The following is a 17,220-nucleotide window of genomic DNA, read 5'->3' on the forward strand; positions in this document are numbered from 1 at the left end:
ACTTTTTTTTTTTTTTTTTTTTTTTGAGACGCATTTTCTCTCTTGTTGCCCAGGCTGCAGTGCAATGGCGCTATCTCGGCTCATCGCAACCTACGCCTCCCGGGGTTCAAGCGATTCTCCTGCCTTAGCCTCCCGAGTAGCTGGGATTATAGGCATGAGACGGGGTTTCTCCATGTTGGTCAGGCTGGTCTCGAACTCCCAACCTCAGGTGATCCGCCCGCCTTGGCCTCCCAAAGTGTTGGTATTACAGGTGTGAGCCACCGCGCCCAGCCCGCAACTTTCTAATAAGCGGGCCACATTATACCCTTGTGATGCTCTGGAAATGAGAATTCTGCTTTCCCCCACCTCTCACTGCCACTTGGTTTTTCTGTTCAGCAGTTCTTAAATAGCCCTACTAGCTGTGTGTCAGATACTTTAAAAGCTTCTCTCTCTCTTTTTTTTTCCTAAACCTCTCTTCCTAGTAGTCTAAATTAGGGCCATTGAATGAATTGCTGGGTTGTGTTGTTGTTTTTTTTTTTCTCACTTGGCACAATGCACAAGAATAAATGATTGCATTTTTTATTCACTTGGGTACAAATCACAGTAGGCATTTTTGAGAAATCTGGTGTTGCTATAAAAACTCTTGTGCTCCTAGAAATATATTCATCATTAGCTTTTTGCTTTTCCTTTTTTTTTTCACCCACTTTTCTTTCTCCTAAATAACGAAATGCTGGTCTGATTACTCTTTCAATTTCTAAATCAGATTTAAATGTACCTTCTCACAACTCCACCTATGATACATAAACCCATGGGCCATGAAACATAACACCCAGGGATAGGTTAAGACACTGTCAGGCCGTGCGGTGGCTCACGCCTGTAATCCCAGCACTCTGGGAGGCCGAGCAGGGCAGATCACCTGAGGTCAGGAGTTTGAGACCAGCCTGGCCAACATGGTGAAACCCCTGTCTCTACAGATGGTGCCACTGCACTCCAGCCTGGGCAACAGAGCGAGACTCTGTCTAAAAAAAAAAGACACTGTCAAGGAGGCATTCCCCTCAAGGATGTGGACTTTGGAAATTTTGTGCTTTGTCCCTTTCTTCTTTCTGCTAACTCTTTGTCTCATATTTCTTCTATTTGCTAACTTCCTTGTTCTTTGCAGAGCAAGCTACAAAGAGTCTAAAACTGTACGGTTTATTATTCAGAAAAATATTGTCTTTTTTCTAGTGTATATTTTTAGTCAAGTTTAAATAAAGTACATACTTCTATCACCAAACTAAGCAGAAATTATTCCTCCAGTAACTATACATAACAATAAAGTGCCTTTTCCTAGTTATTTTCCGGAACTTTCCTCCCCCTCCTCTCTTCCTCACCTTCCAATTTAGAAATAACCTCCCATTCAATTCAATGACTCACAAAAAGCCTGTGAAAGGAAAGTGGAAAAGCCAAAATAACTTAGAGATGTCTGAATCATTCAGCTGAAGGAAAGATCAGACATTGACCATGATAAGATAGATGCCAAGACATAAGGCAAGCCTGAGCTAACATCCCATAACATATGAAGTAATGCAAATGTGAAGATGCCCCAAGAAAAAACAAATACCAGTATGTCCTTTTACGCAGCCTTTTAATATATCACCAGCAACTTGCTTCTCTCTAGTCTTGGCAGTGTGCCGTGCTACCAATTTTAGAGCAAGTTAGAAGACAATTAATGTCCTGACAGATAGGAAACAATAACGTCATAGGAGGGCATGACCATTATTATGGTACTTTGAGTAATAATGGCTCTTGCACAGCCATAGTGACTAGGTGCCATAGAGAACATAGAATTAGGCCAGCCTTGCTAAGAGGACTTGCCATCTAAGTTGAAGAACGCAGCGAAATTACTATCACAAAACTAGGTGGAAAATTGTCACAAAAGTTAGCCGCCATTTCATACACTAAAAAAAAAAAAAAAGAAAAAAGCATTCATAAATGCTTTTGCTCATATACACGCATCTATCATTCCTATTCTTTGTGAATATCAGTTAAGAAAGGACATATAAAATAAATATGTTAATACGTTACAACCCAGTAAGAAGTGGGAAAACCTTAAGGAAGGTTTTAAGGAACATGCCTTGAAATAACAGAAGGCTATTGTGTTATCAAAGACTGTGCAGTACCGGAGGGGTTATTGCTTGTATCCTACATTTTGCTTTCACGTGAACAAGGTAACCCTATCATGTAATTACTCCATCCAGCTTTTCTCTTTTCTTTCCTGTGTTTTGTGCTTCTCCACCATTCTCAGGGCTCCCTCTCAGAAAGCAAGAACACTGGAGTCTGGGAGTCTGCAGCTTCCTGTTGCATGGCTGGCTGTGGAGGTCCTGCAGATGGTATCTGTTCAGAGCCGCTTGCGCACGACCAAGATGGCAGGTACATTCGGGGCAAAAATAGCGTTTATAAATCCCAATTAAGCAGAAAATAGAGGACTCAGAGTGATGTCCAATATCTGAGGAGTGATATAGTGTGCCTTGGGCTTTCCTGTACACTAATGCTGTTTCTCCTGCTCTTTCATAATGCCACTTTTCAAGGGAGAAGAATCCAAGTCTCCTTCCATTTCTATTTTAGCCCACAGAGGCAATCTCACCAGGGAAAGGATCCATTTTTTGCTTTTGGATTTTTTTCCTCTGGATTCTACACACGATTCCAATTCCAACTAGATTAGAGAAATAAACAACCGGTGGAGAAGAAAATCGCTCAGATAGCAGACAAGGGCCAGAGCTGCCTGCCACTAGCAGCTGGAGGCAAGCCAAAATATTTGATAAGAGGTAGTTTCCTGAGTTAGGGATCCCTGAGGGTGGAGGCTGACAAAGATGAAGGGATTAGAGAGAAGGGAGGGAAAAGGAGGGAAGAGGAGGAGATGAGGGGGCAGGAGAGAAAAGGTTAAGAAAAGCTAGAAAAACAGTCAAAAAGCCCAATCAGAGTGCTGAGCCAGCTTACAGTCCTGCCTTGCCTACCCTCTACCCCCACCCATGTGGACTTTACACTAGGTTGCATAATTACACCAGCAAAGTGCAGCCTCTGCCACTGGTTAAAAGGGAAAGCGTGCCAGGCTCCAGCCTATGGGACCGTTGTTCTGCTGCCACCTGGAAATCCTCCCAGAGCTCAAAGCCTGCTGCTCTGGGCAAAGCTGACAAGGAAGGACAGATTCATGCAGCCAACCAAGGAGCATACCTTCGTTTGATTTCCTTAAGGTGACCACTGGCAAAAAGCACTGGCTAAACAAAGGGAGACTATCTGGGAGAAGGTGTGTTTACCCTTTCAAGCTGGGGTGCTTTAACCACAGGGAAGTGCCACGCTGCTTTCCACGCTGGAACAAGGCACTGTGGTTTCAAAGTTCAAGGCTCTGTTTCAGGGATGGGAAGGAAAAAAAAATCAGTGAAAGAAGGTATTCTGGTCTCTTAGGCAGAACCATTTGTTATCTGATTCCAGAGCTCATGTAATTTTTAAATACCACACTATGCATTTTCATTACTAAATGCATTCATTTTCATCCTCAAGAAAAGTGTATGACCCCTTCCACCTGCTTTACATAATATGGGTAAGATGGCTTGAGTGCTTGTAAAAATTGATGGACTGTAGCTCTCAGCTCTGCCATTGTGCTATTGACTGGAGCTCCTGGTTACTATCACCAGATCTATGGGTGGATCAGCCATTCTTCTGCAGCAGGGAGTGGACCAACTCAAAGCACTTAGCACCATTTAAACTTTTGTCCATCTCTGTTTTTATGCACAAAAAGAGTTTCCTGGAAACATGGCTATACTCCAAGGATTTCAGAGAGTAGAATTCTTCCAGATCTGCAGTGTCCCAATCACTTGGAACCTCATGAGAAAGCAGACTTAAACTCAGACCCTAGAACCTAGAACTTAATATGTTCCAAAAGCTTTGGCTCTGCCATTTACCAACTGTATAATTTGGAGAACATTGATTCATCACCCCAAAGCTTCATTTTCTTCATCTATAAAATGAGATACGTATTAGCTATCTTGTCTTGCATAACAAATTACCCCAAAACTCAGTAGCTTAAAACAAGGTTTATCTTCTCAGTTTCTGTGGGTCAACTCTCTGGCTTTGGGTCTCTTATAAGACCACAGTCATCTCAAGCTCAGTTGGGACAGATCTGCTTCCTGCCTCATTCACCTGGTTATTGTTGGCAGGACTCACTTCCTAAGGCCTTAGTTCCCCAGGAGCTGTTGGCCAGAAGCCTCCCTCGGTGCCCTGCCTCATGGGCCTCTTCGGAGAGCATCTCACAATGTGGCAGCTTACTTCATCAGTGCAAGCAAGCAAGAGCAAGAGAGAGGGCTCACCAGAGAGAGTAATAGCAAAACAGAAGGCACAGTCTTTTGTAGTTCAATCACAGATGTGACATCCCATCACTGTTGCCACATCCTGTGAGTTAGAAGTAAGTCATTAGGTCCAGCCCACACTCAAGGAGATTACACAAGGATGTAAAGACCAGCAAGAGGATCATTGGGACCTATTTTAGAAGCAGCCTACTCTAAGATAATAATAATACCTAGGGTTTGTTTAAAATTTAAATTAGAGACTGCATGGTGGCAGCTACTTGGGAGGCTGAGGTGGGAGGCTCACTTGAGGCCAGGGGTTTGAGGCCAGCTGGGCAACATAGTGAGACTCCTCCATCTCTTAAAAAAAAAAAAGAAATATATGCGTATATTTTTAAATATTCAAAAATCAAATTAGAGAATATGTTCAATTCAGGGCCAGCATATGTTATGTAATATATGACTGTTATATATAATAACTATTATTACCATTAATATTGAGTATATAATGGCTGATTTTCTCCCCTAGCTCCTAGAAGGAACCCTTTTATAAGGAGTAGATGAAATAATATACATAAATCAGGACCTGACATATAGTAAATGCTCAATAATCATTAGTTATTGTTAACATTATTAATAGCTGGGCACAGTGGCTCATGCCTGTAATCCCAGCACTTTGGGAGGCCAAGGCGGGCGGATCACGAGGTCAGGAGATCGAGACCATCCAGGCTAACACGGAGAAACCCCGTCTCTACTAAAAATACAAAAAAATTAGCTGGCATGGTGGTGGAGACCTGTAGTCCCAGCTACTCAGGAGGCTGAAGCAGGAGAATGGCATGAACTTAGGAGGCGGAGCTTGCAGTGAGCAGAAATCATGCCACTGCACTCCAGCCTGGGCAACAGAGCGAGACTCCGTCTCAAAAAAAAACCAACAATATTAGTAAACGTGTGATATTTGATATTCTGTCCAAGCTACTGGAAGGAAATACTATGAACTCTCATTACTTTTCCAGGGTAGCCTTATTTCCATATGTTTTGTTCAGTTTTTCCATTAGCACCCTATACTCGTCAGAGCACAATTCTAGATTTGGGGTTCATAAAATATGACCACCAAAGCCATAACACAGTCTAATTTCCTGCCTGCCCTATACCAAGAAGGGTATGCCCAAAACCAGCAAAATGGGCTAATTATGGCAGCACCTCCTATATGCACAAAAGTCTGAGCCTGGCCCCAACCAGAATCCAGAGAGAAGGGATTGTGCCTGGGAGAATGAACAGAGACTTTGCTATGTGACCTTTGTCCCTTTTAAAATATGGTCATCATTGTGCAGTCTACTGAGTCAATCCTCAACTAAGAATGAGAGAAAGAGGGACCTACACAGGCCCTACAGATGGGATAAGGGTGTCCAAGAAGATGTTTTCACACCTGGGTTGGAAGTAATAAGAACCCATAAAAATAAAGAGCAATTTTGCAATTAGAAAGTTGGAAGAAGAGAGTCCAGTTTGCAACAGGAAAGAAAGATCACTAAGAGGCTGGAGTCACCCTTCAGGGCTGGGTTGAAGCTGTCTTCCTTATAAAGGTGGAGGATATTGAGGGTTGGCCTGTGGCCAGGAAAAATGAGGAACTATAATCAAGAAAACCCCATTATTTTGGCTTTGAGTCATTTCTCAGGGCTCACCCATAATTATTACATAAGAAAGACAGAAAAAACAAAAACCTCCTAAAGTGTAAATGATCCTTAAACTAAAAACACTGTAGAAATACAAAGATCCAGGTCGGGCGTGGTGGCTCATGCCTGTAATCCCAGCACTTTGGGAGGCTGAGGCGGGCAGATCACCTGAGGTTGGGAGTTTGAAACCAGCCTGACCAACATGGAGAAATCCCGTCTCTACTAAAAATACAAAATTAGCCCGGCATGGTGGCGCGTGCCTGTAATCCCAGCTACTTGGGAGGCTGAGGCAGGAGAATCACCTAAACCCGGGAGGCGGAGGTTGCGGTGAGCCAAGATAGCACCATTGCACTGCAGCCTGGGCAACAAGAGTGAACTCTGTCTCAAAAAAAAAAAAAAAAAGAAAGAAAAAGAAAAGAAAGAAAGAAATACAAAAATCCAAGTTTTTGCAACTTATCTGTCTCTCTCTCTGTCTCTGTTTCTTCTTCTCCCGCCCATATTTGCACATGTTCTTTCATTTCTTTTCCACATAGAAGAAAACTATCCTTACAAGGAAATGCCTTAGGATCCTCTAGGCTGGAATTGTTTTCAGATCAGGAATCATCTTCTCTAGCAGTCTCCACTGCAGCGCTACAGGAGTAGAGCTCAGTATTCACAGATAATGACAGTTTACGCCTCTCCCTCTAAATCAAGTCACCTGTGCAGCTGTGATTTAAAGAGTTCGGATGATTTTCTGAGCTGCACTAGCCCTGGCCCTTTCTTCTCCCGAAATGTTCCCAAACATTACCAGATTTGTACACAGGAAGGCTCAAAGCAGAAGTTGCTGGGAAAGTTCTGTAATCATGAAGGGGAGATGACACTAATATCAAGTTCCTCTTCCTGTGGCTCTGGCTTTTTCTCCTTCCTATTCTGTGTTTCCTCTGTGTCTGGGACAGAGGAGACTTGTATGTTTCCATACCTGTTAGTAGCCAGAGAAAACTTTGTTCGGCCCCTTGGCAGGTTAGCGGATTTTAGGAGGCAAAGACGGTAAAGAGATGAGGACTTGCCCCCAGGAAGTCTGACTATACAATAGGAATGGTGTATTTATTTATTCAGCCCTTTCCTACACTGCAGTCAAAGCAGCAGCCATTTCATTTCACCCTCAGGATGTGTATTTAGTGGTAAGCTTTCTTTCTTTTCCTGTTAGTTTCCTGCGAAAGGACATCAGTGTCTTCCTCACTGGAGCAGCTGATAAGAAGGACATTGTTGCTCAAATAGAGACAGAAAAACATATTTCCTATCACAGACCCAGGCCATTCCAAGGGCATGGAGAATTAGACCAGGTTGTGGAAATAATGGAAGAACCTGATTTTCATGCCTATTTCCCTGGTGCCATCTTCCTCCCTGAAATACTCTGCAATAATTACACCTTCCACTTAAGTAGGATTTCACACTTTTCCAAAGTAGCATCACACTGTACAGAAGTAGAGTTGGCTGCACTGTAGTTGGCATAGCCTATTAGTTACTTTGGAGGGTTTATATGAAGAAGCACCTTTGGGTTTAACTTTAAGTTTTGGGGAACTCATACAAATAGCATAGGTTTACCCTAAGTTGGATTCCATTTGCTAGCTCCTGCCTCTCCTACAGATCTCGATCTTCAAAGTTACTATTATAGGGGAGGCTTCCTGATATCCCTCTCCCAGCCACATTGGGTTGGGTGCCCCTCTTATACACACTGCATTTCCACTTTGGATACACATATCCCGTGGGTAAACTTGCTCAGTGCCTAGCCATCCAGCAACATGTCGGCACTGTAACACCAGGGACAACAACCTTCCTGCTCATGGCTGCCTAGCATAGGGCCTGGCCCACAGTAGTTCACTAAATATTTAGTGAATGAATGAGTGAGTCAGGAATTGCCTCTGGGAGCAGCCTTGCCACCTGACACAATCACTTATTTTGGGGTGGTGCTCTGGGTGTTATAAAAAAGGCATGTGCTAATTATCACATAATGATCACCGGTGGTTATAGTAATTAGTAGGCAAAAGCACAGTGGTGGAGTATGACTAAATAAAGGTCTCCACCTGCACTCTGAATTTGGAATCCCACTGCCCGTCTCTCTTGGACTTCTGTGGACAGGGTCATTCCTTTGGGAAATTCTGTTTGGAGTTGCCAACGCTGGGGAACAGGGAGAATTAAGCTCCATTTCCCCAAACTCAGTGAAGTCTTTCTGATATGAAAATTAAATTAAAGAACAAGGCCAGTGGTGGCCCTCTGTTGCTTTCCTCTCAGCCTCTGAGACAGATTTCCCCATCAAGGGTCTGCGCTGAGTCATCCCGTCTCCAGGGGAAACAAGTCAGCAGCACCCTGAGGATGGGTGATGGAGGTAAAGACTCATCCTGCTAATCTCCTTCTCCCATGGAGGCCAAGGTTCATGGTCTTGGCCCCCTCCCTGGGAACAAGAGGGCAACCCAAGAGAAAAGACTCTTCCTTCCCACTCCTCTCTCTCCTACGAGCTCATGGTCTGTGGCTCCTCTTTCTTCTGCCAATGGAAGTCGAGGATAGAGAGAGAGGAGGAGGAAGAAGAAACCAAAGGGCACAGGACTGTACTTTGCTGGCTGCGGGGAGGTAGGACACATGGGTGGGGGTATGAAATGGGATGAAGGATGACAAGACATGAAGAATCCTCGGAGATTCTCCCACAATTCTCACATACAGAACAGTTGAGGAGACACCAGGGAACCCAGAAATGTAAATAGTGGGAAGTGATGACAGCAAAGAAGCAGGTAGATCTGATACACAGGCCCCTACACAGAGCTACACCCTGTGGGAGAACCACAAACTGCCTAAGACTGGGTAGCAAAGAGAGAGAGAGTGGGTGTTCAGTGTGAGACCTTGAATCAGAGGCCCACGCTCTATATCTAGCTCAGTGTCCAATTTGTGGGGAGGACCCGGGTGAAAGATGAATGTCAGAGATGTGGCTTAATCAGCTGCCTATGGGATGGGCACATGTTTGGGAGATACTTTGAAATCTCTAGATGAAAGGAAATGCCAGAAAAAGCTATCATTACTTTGAGGGCTGATCATAGAGCAGCCAGAGCATCTTTGAGCTCCTATATTGGAATCAGAGGCTACAATATTTTCATCTTGGGCGGACCAATTCCTGAAGACCAGTTTTTTAATAACATCAATTGAGAACAGGGTCAATTGTGAGGTCCCTTAGGAATACAACCAGAAATCTCATCACTGGAGTATAGAAATTTCCAACCAGGTTCCAGCAAGTTATCTATGCAGAGTGATTCTAGCCAGGCCTAACTTGCCTAGGATGATGATGTACAGGCTATGACCTCATGACACTTCTCCTCCCTTTCTCTCCTCCCTTTCTCTCCTCTCTTTCTCTCTTTCGCATGTGCATAAGGCAACTTAGAAATATTAACTCACCAAAGAATAATTGGAGATTCCCAAATGATCACCCCAATTGTGGCTCTTCATCTCCACTTAGCCTTTTTTTTTTTAAAGGAATGTGATGTGCTTAAACCAGATCTTTTTTCTTTCTATTTGGCAGGTACATAGGTACACGACCCTAGTATTTTCCTTCTCTATTTATTCCTGCCTATACTTTACCACAAATACTTCCACATGACTCCCTCCTCTGGTCTCTGTTCTATGAACCATCTAGATTATCATTCCAAATGAATACATTTGTGTTTGAGCCCTTAAATGCAAGAATATTTCCCTTCCTGGTCTCTCCAAAGCTAACAGGCTGACTAGACTCAGAACAGGACTTTAATCTAAGCTGGCAACAAGTGCTTACCTGTCCTGAATGACCTAAGCTGCAATCATCCTGGGTCACAATCATCAGAGGAACAGATATTATTTTTCTTCTATTGCACAAAGTGGACAAAGGTTGTCTAGCTGGTGCAGAACGGATCTCTTGATAAAGCCAGAGCTCCTTGTGAACTAAGAAAAATCTCAAGAATGGGCATGTGACTGCTAAGCAAGCTCTGTGGGACAGCTCAACCTCTATAATATTACAAATGGCATGGGTAAGATCAACATGAACTCATCTCTCAAATCCCCAAATCTTAGGTTTCAATGTCTCTTACAAAGTTCCAGGAGAGTTAAGCTTAGGACCAATATAAAGGAAGACTACTCCAAACTGTAGGTAGTAAATGCATGGCACTCATTACTCAGCGAGGGAATACAATCAGAATTCAGAAAAAAAATCAAGGCAACATTTATGAATTGCAGAGCCATATAGGAGTAAAACTGGATGGATCTTGAACTACTCATTTTCAACCCTAGTCGTATGTGAAAGTCTCATGTCTCTCTCCTAGGTCCTAGTATTCCAATTCAGTAGGTTGGAGTGGGGTCTGTATATTTTTGCAAAGCTCCCCCAGGTGATTCTGATTTATAACCAGGCTTGAGGACCACTACTGGAATAACTTGAATAACCTTTAACCTGTTGGATAGGTCTGACCCAGCCTGGTCATCCTTACGGTCCTAATTGTCAAACTGCTTGGTTGATGAATGACAACTCAAACAGATACAGCTGGTATCCTTGCAACATGGGAAGAAACTCCAGAGCAGTCATTAGACCCTGAATCTACGATCAAATCAAGTAGCATAATAATGCTCTGGTCCCTGGCTCATTTAGAGTCTTCTCCAAGATCTCTAAGTCTTTCCCACCTTAGGGATGAATCAGCGGAGGCGTTTAAAACAAGGTACTATTTTGGAAGGAAGTATTCAGATTTGCTTATCAGAATAAGATGCAGACTTCTTTTTTTCTTTTCTTTTCTTTTTTTTTTTGAGATGGAATCTCTCTTTGTTCCCCAGGCTGGAGTGCAATGGCACGATCTCAGCTCACTGCAGTCTCCATCCCTTGGGTTCAAGCGATTTTCCTGCCTCAGCCTCCCGAGTAGCTGGGATTACAGGTATGCACCACCACGCCCAGCTAATTTTTGTACGTTTAGTAGAGATGGGGTTCCCCCATATTGACCAGGCTGGTCTCAAACTCCTGACCTCAAGTGATCCACCCACCTCAGGCTCCCAAATTGCTGGGATTATAGGCATGAGCCATTGCACCCACGCAGATGTAGGCTTCTTTACATATTTCTCTCACGGCTCTTTTTGCACAATGTTTAACACAGTACTAGGAATTCATTTATTCAGTAAACATTTATTGATTAAAAATCAGTTACATACCCAATGCCAATAGTTTGTTGCTGAGGATATAAATAATTAGATAAGGCAGTGATAAAACAGACCAGATGTGATCTGTAGCCTCTTAGTTAACTAATAAGCTCTCAAAAATATTCTTTTATCATAGTGGCTGGACACAGTGGAAAACTCTACCTAAGGGTCATCTTACCCTCTTAGGAACACAACATTTAAGTTCTTTTGAAGACAGAGCTAACCTGGGGCCAAGAACAACTATAAAAAAAGTGCCTACCTTTTCTTCTCAAATGCACCTACAAGTGAAGGTTAAAAATGAGCTTCTGGCTGGGCACATTGGCTCACGCCAGTAATCCCAGCACTTTGGGAGTCCGAGGCAGGCAGATCTTGAGGTCAGGAGTTCAAGACCAGCCTGAGCAACATGGATAAACCCCGTCTCTACTAAAAATACAAAATTAGCAGGGCATGGTGGTCCATGCCTGTAATCCCAGCTACTCGGGAGGCTGAGGCAGGACAATTGCTTGAACCCGGGAGGCAGAGGGTGCAGTGAGCCGAGATTGCGCCATTGCACTCCAGCCTGGGCAACAAGATTGAAACTCCGTCTCAAGAAAAAAAAAAAGAACATCTGGAGAATGAGAACTATGCTATATTCATCTTTGAATTTCCAGTACCAGGTACAGTACCTTGCACATAGTAAATGTTCAGTGTTTTAATTTTTTTTTTTTTTTTTTTTGGAGACGGAGTCCCACTCTGTCACAGGCTAGAGTGCAGTGGCGTGATCTTGGCTCACTGCAACTTCTGCCTCCCAGGTTCAAGCGATTCTCCTGCCTCAGCCTCCCGAGTAGCTGGGGCTACAGGTGCCCGCCACCACACCTGGCTAATTTTTTGTATTTTAGTAGAGACAGGGTTTCACCATGTTGCCCAGGCTGGTCTCGAACTCCTGAGCTCAGGCAATCCGCCTGCCTCAGCCTCCCAAAGTGCTAGGATTACAGGCATGAGCCACCGTGCCTGGCCCAGTGTTTTTAAATTTTAATTAATTAATTAATTTTGAGACAGGGTCTGGCTCTGTCACCCAGGCTGGAGTGCAGTGACCCCATCTCGGCTAACTGTAACCTCTGCCTCCTGAGCTCAAGTCATCCTCCCACCTCAGCCTCTGAGTAGCTGGGACTGCAGGCATGTGCCATCATGCCTGGCTAATTTTTGTATTTTTTTTTTTGGTAGAGACGGAGTCTCACTATGTTGCCTAGGCTGGTCTTGAACTCCTGAGCTCAAGTGATCCTCCCACCTCAGCCTCCCAAAGTGCAGTAATTGCAGGCCTGAGCCACCGCACCCAGGCTGTTCACTGTTTTTGAATGAGTGAATGAATGAATGAAGCTGGAATCCCAGTTCTGCCACTAACTGTGTATCTTTTTACAAGTCACAGATTCTTGGTAACCCTTTTTTCATGACTGGGATAATAACTACCTGGCTTATTTGTTGTTATGTGACTGTAAGTCATGTGTTCTAAGAATCACTGGCAGCTGGGCATGGTGGCCTGTAATCCCAACATTTTGGGAGGCTGAGATGGGAGGATCACTTGAGCCCACAAGTTTGAGACCAGCCTGGGAAACAGAGGGAGACCTCATCTCCACAAAAAAATTAAAAACTAGCTGGGTGCGATGGTACGTGCCTATAGTCCCAGCTACTGGGAAGGTTGAGGCAAGAGGATCATTTGAGCCCAGGAGGTCAAGCCTACAATGAGCCATGATTGCACCACTGCACTCTAGCCTGGGCGACAGAGTGAGACCCTGTCTCAAAAAAAAAAAGAAGAAAATTGGCACTCTGCCTGGCATTCAGCAGGTGCTCAACAAATGGTTGTGGTGATGCTATATGGTTGTTACTCTGAGAACGGAGAAGCAGAAGCTTCCAAGAACCAACTTGTATGGTCAAAGTGACATCTAGTGGTAAAATTTTAGAACACACACCAAAAGCACGGTCAATTGCTGGTTTGAAATTTAAATTGAGGAATGACTAGGAACTAACAGGGCACCTGATTTACTTAAGTACAGTAACATTATTTAATTCTCACCAGTGATTTCTTTTTTTTTGAAATGGAGTCTCACTCTGTCGCCCAGGCTGGAGTACGGTGGCGTGATCTCGGCTCACTGCAACCTCTGCCTCCCACGTTCAAGCAATTCTCCTGCCTCAGCCTCCCGTGTAGCTGGGATTACAGGTGCCGGCCACCACACACAGCTAATTTTTGTATTTTTAGTAGAGATGGGGTTTCACCATGTTGGTCAGGCTGGTCTCGAACTCCCGACCTTAGGTGATCCTCTCGCCTCAGCCTCCCAAAGTCCTGCGATTACAGGCGTGAGCGACCTCACCTGGCTTCACCAGTGATTTTCAACCCTGGATGCAGATTAGAATGACGTGTGAAGCTTTAAAAATCTACTGGTGTCTGGATCTCACCCTTGGAGATGCCGATTTAACTTGCAGGAGGTGTGACTCAGGCTGTCACATTTTTAAACTGCGATTTTAACATGCAGCCTGGTTGGGAACCACATGCAAGAGACCCATGAGATAGTCTTCTTCTCATTTTACAAATGATGAAAGTAAAAGTCAGAAGGATAAAGTAATTTGCACAAAGTCACACATTTATTATTAGCAGTAGGTAATTTGAACTTGCGTCTACCATTTTCCCACAATACCACATTGCTTTGCAGAGGCTTTTGGAAGTCTGACATGCTCCACTTAGCTTCTGTCTGGGGGAGTCTCAAACTCAGAAGCGTTAGGGAATTGCATGGTGCTGTGAGCTGAACCCTTCCAAACAACAGTTTGGTGTTGATGGGATAGTGTGGTCTAATGAAGACACTAACCGCCTGATCCTCTCTCTAGATTCTTTTTTTTTTTAAGACAAGGTCTTGCTTTGTTGCCTAGGCTGGAATGCAGTGACATGATCACAGCTCACTGCAGCCTTAGACTCCTGGGCTCAGCTGGGACCAGAGGCACATGCCACCATGCCCAGCTATCTTTGTATTTTTTGTAGAGATGGGGTTTTGCCATGTTGCTCAGGCTGGTATTTTTATGTTTTGGAGAGATGGGGGTCTCCCTATGTTGCTATGAACATTCATGTCAATTTCGATTTTTTTAAAATTATTTCAAAAGAAACTCATTGTAACTGTTTGTGTTAAAAAATGATAACTTGCCCAGGTGCAGTGGCTCACGCCTGTAATCTCAGCACTTTGGGAGGCCAAGGCGAGTGGATCACTTGAGGTCAAGAGTTTGAGACCAGCCTGACCAACATGGCAAAACCCCATCTACACTAAAAATACAAAAATTAGCTGGGCATGGTGGTGGGTACCTGTAATCCCTGCTACTCAGGAGGCTGAGGCAGGAGAATGGCTTGAACCTGGGAGGTGGAGGTTGCAGTGAGCCAAGACTGTGCCACCGTACTCCAGCCTGGGTGACACAGTAAGACTCTGTCTCAAAAACAAACAAACAAAAACCTTAAGCATACACATTAAAAATCTACCAAAACTTTTTAAAATTGAGTTTTGGCACTTCATTTTAAAAAATATAACCGGGGTCTCAAAAACAAGTAACCAGGCCGGGCGCGGTGGCTCATGCCTATAATCTCAGCACTTTGGGAGGCTGAGGCGGGCAGATCACGAGGTCAGGAGATCGAGACCATCCTGGCTAACATGGTGAAACCCCATCTCTACTACAAAAATACAAAATATTAGCCAGGCTTGGTGGCGGGCGCCTGTAGTCCCAGCTACTTGGGAGGCTGAGGCAGGAGAATGGCGTGAACGTGGGAGGTGGAGCTTGCAGTGAGCCGAGATCGTGCCCACTGCACTCCAGCCTGGGCAACAAAGACTCCGTCTCAAAAAAAAAAAAAAAAAGAGTAACCAGCTTGCTCTTGACCTCTGAAAGCCTCTGTGGCTGCTTCCAACAAGAAAAGCCCATTTTATCCAATTAGACAACGAATCCCCAAAGTCAGAAAAACCACGTGATATTTGCTGGCATATCCATGATGACTACTAATCATGTATTTGGTAAATGTTTGCTGACAATATAGCCCATCAAGAAATGATGGGAGGGCTGGGTGCGGGTGGCTCATGCCTGTAATCCCAGCACTTTGGGAGGCTGAGGCATGTGGATCACTTGAGGCCAGGAGTTTGAGACCAGCTTGGCTAACATGGTGAAACCCTGTCTTTACTAAAAAAAAAATTAATATTAGCTGGGTGTGGTGGCTCACACCTGTAATCCCAGCTACTCAGGAGGCTGAGGTACAAGAATCACTTGAAAACCAGAGGCGGAGGTTGTAGTGAGCCAAGGTCGCAACATTGCACTCCAGTCTGGATGAAAGAGCGAGAAACTCTGTCCCTTAAAAAAAAAAGAAAACAAAGAAATGATGGGACAGGGTGAGGGTAGGGGAGAGGAAATTCTAACACAGGTGCTTTCCTTCTGACCCACAACCCCCACTTTGCTGTTGGTCTGACTGACGAGGTTCACGAGGGGGATGGTAACTTAGATGGAACGTGTAAACCAATGGAAACAGGAACCTTGATTGAAAAATGAAAATTTCTCTAGATCCTGACTAAGGGAAGGTCAGCATGTTTCTCCCACATGCTGGCCCAAACAGAAGCTTTCTTTTATGGCAGGCTAGGGATCAGTCCCTTGTGTAATCAACCAGTGGAGTTAATGAGTATGGCAGAAGCAAGGGAGAGGAAAGATGACAAAAGGAGCAATGAAAAGGAAACACCTGACACATTTATCTTTATGACAAGTGAGAATCACCTGTAAATGCCTCAGCCGGGAAGGACAGGTAGGGCCCTCTATAAAAGGATTTGTGGAACTTCTGGAGTATTTTGTCATTATAACATTTTGTTAATAGATTAACAAGGGTGGGCGCAGTGGCTCATGCCTATAATCCTAGCACTTTGGGAGGCCAAGGCAAGCGGATTCACTTGAGGTCAGGAGTTTGAAACCAGCTTGGCCATCATGGTGAAATCCCGTCTCTACTAAAATTACAAAAAATTAGCTGGGCATGTGGTATGTGCCTGTAATCCCAGCTACTCAGGAGGCTGGGGCAGGAGAATCGCTTGAACCTGGGAGGCGGAGGTTGCAGTGAGCCGAGATCATGCCACCCCAACTCCAGCCTGGACAACAGAGTGAGACTCCATCTCAAAAAAAAAAAAAAGATTAACAAAAACATGGCTGGGTACAGTGGCTCACGCCTGTAATCCCAGCACTTTAGGAGGGCAGATCACTTGAGCCCAGGAGTTTGGGACTGGCCTAGGCAGCATAGTGAGACCCCATCTCTACAAAAAATATACAAATTAGCCAGGCATTGTGGTGCATGCCTGTGGTCCCAGCTAATGAGGAGGCTGAGGTGGGAGAGTCACTTGAGCCCAGGAGGTTGAGGTTGCAGTGGGCCGAGATCTTACCACCACACTTCAGCATGGGCAACAGAATGAGACCCCGTCTCAAAAACAACAACAACAACACAAAACACAAAAAAACAAAACCGTGATGGTAAGGAGAGCAGATGCCTGCTTTTCTGTTGTGAAGAAACTTGGGAACCACTGTGGAAACAGGAGAGGGGAAAGGAGCTGTCATGGACCCTTGCTGAGCTCCTTCCCTCCCCCAGCCTTTTCTCCCATCCCTCCGCTTACCTGGAAGGTCCTCTCTACTCCTCTCTGCCTAAATCTTGTGCCATCTCAGATCCAACACAAATTCCCATGTCTCCATGACGACTCCTGCCCCCCTTCCCTGAACTCCTACAGCACATCTGCTGTGTACCACACAATTCTGACTAAATTAAGCATATTGTATTTGAAAGGTTCTTGTGTGTCTGTCTTCTAAAACCCCTTGTAAACTCCTCGAGGACAAGGGCCATTTCTTCTGCTGCTGCTCCGTCTCCCACAGTGCTGATGGCCTAATAGACCCTTGTATGGTCTTGCTGGCTGACTGACTAAAGGGTTCAGTTAGGCTCTCTTGCTCCTGCCAGCAAAGCAAAGAGTACACAATGAAGTCCTTTCACTATGAAATGACAAATTCAAAGATAGAGGGGCTGAGAAAGTGCTCATACAGAATTATTCATTGTCTTGAATGTC

General features: G+C 44.5%; 1 long non-coding RNA gene across 1 annotated transcript; it reads right to left on the reverse strand.

The window, feature by feature from the left end:
* Positions 1–1,586: 1,586 nt before the first annotated feature.
* Positions 1,587–4,323, reverse strand: LOC115835937. The gene is made up of 3 exons (XR_004030908.1): positions 4,156–4,323; positions 3,190–3,361; positions 1,587–1,916 (listed from the first exon to the last, which is right to left on the reverse strand). It is a non-coding gene; the product is annotated as an uncharacterized LOC115835937 (long non-coding RNA).
* Between the last annotated feature and the right edge of the window lie 12,897 nt (positions 4,324–17,220).

This window comes from Nomascus leucogenys, chromosome 1a (assembly GCF_006542625.1).
Source record: "Nomascus leucogenys isolate Asia chromosome 1a, Asia_NLE_v1, whole genome shotgun sequence".
Taxonomy (NCBI): Eukaryota; Metazoa; Chordata; class Mammalia; order Primates; family Hylobatidae; genus Nomascus; species Nomascus leucogenys.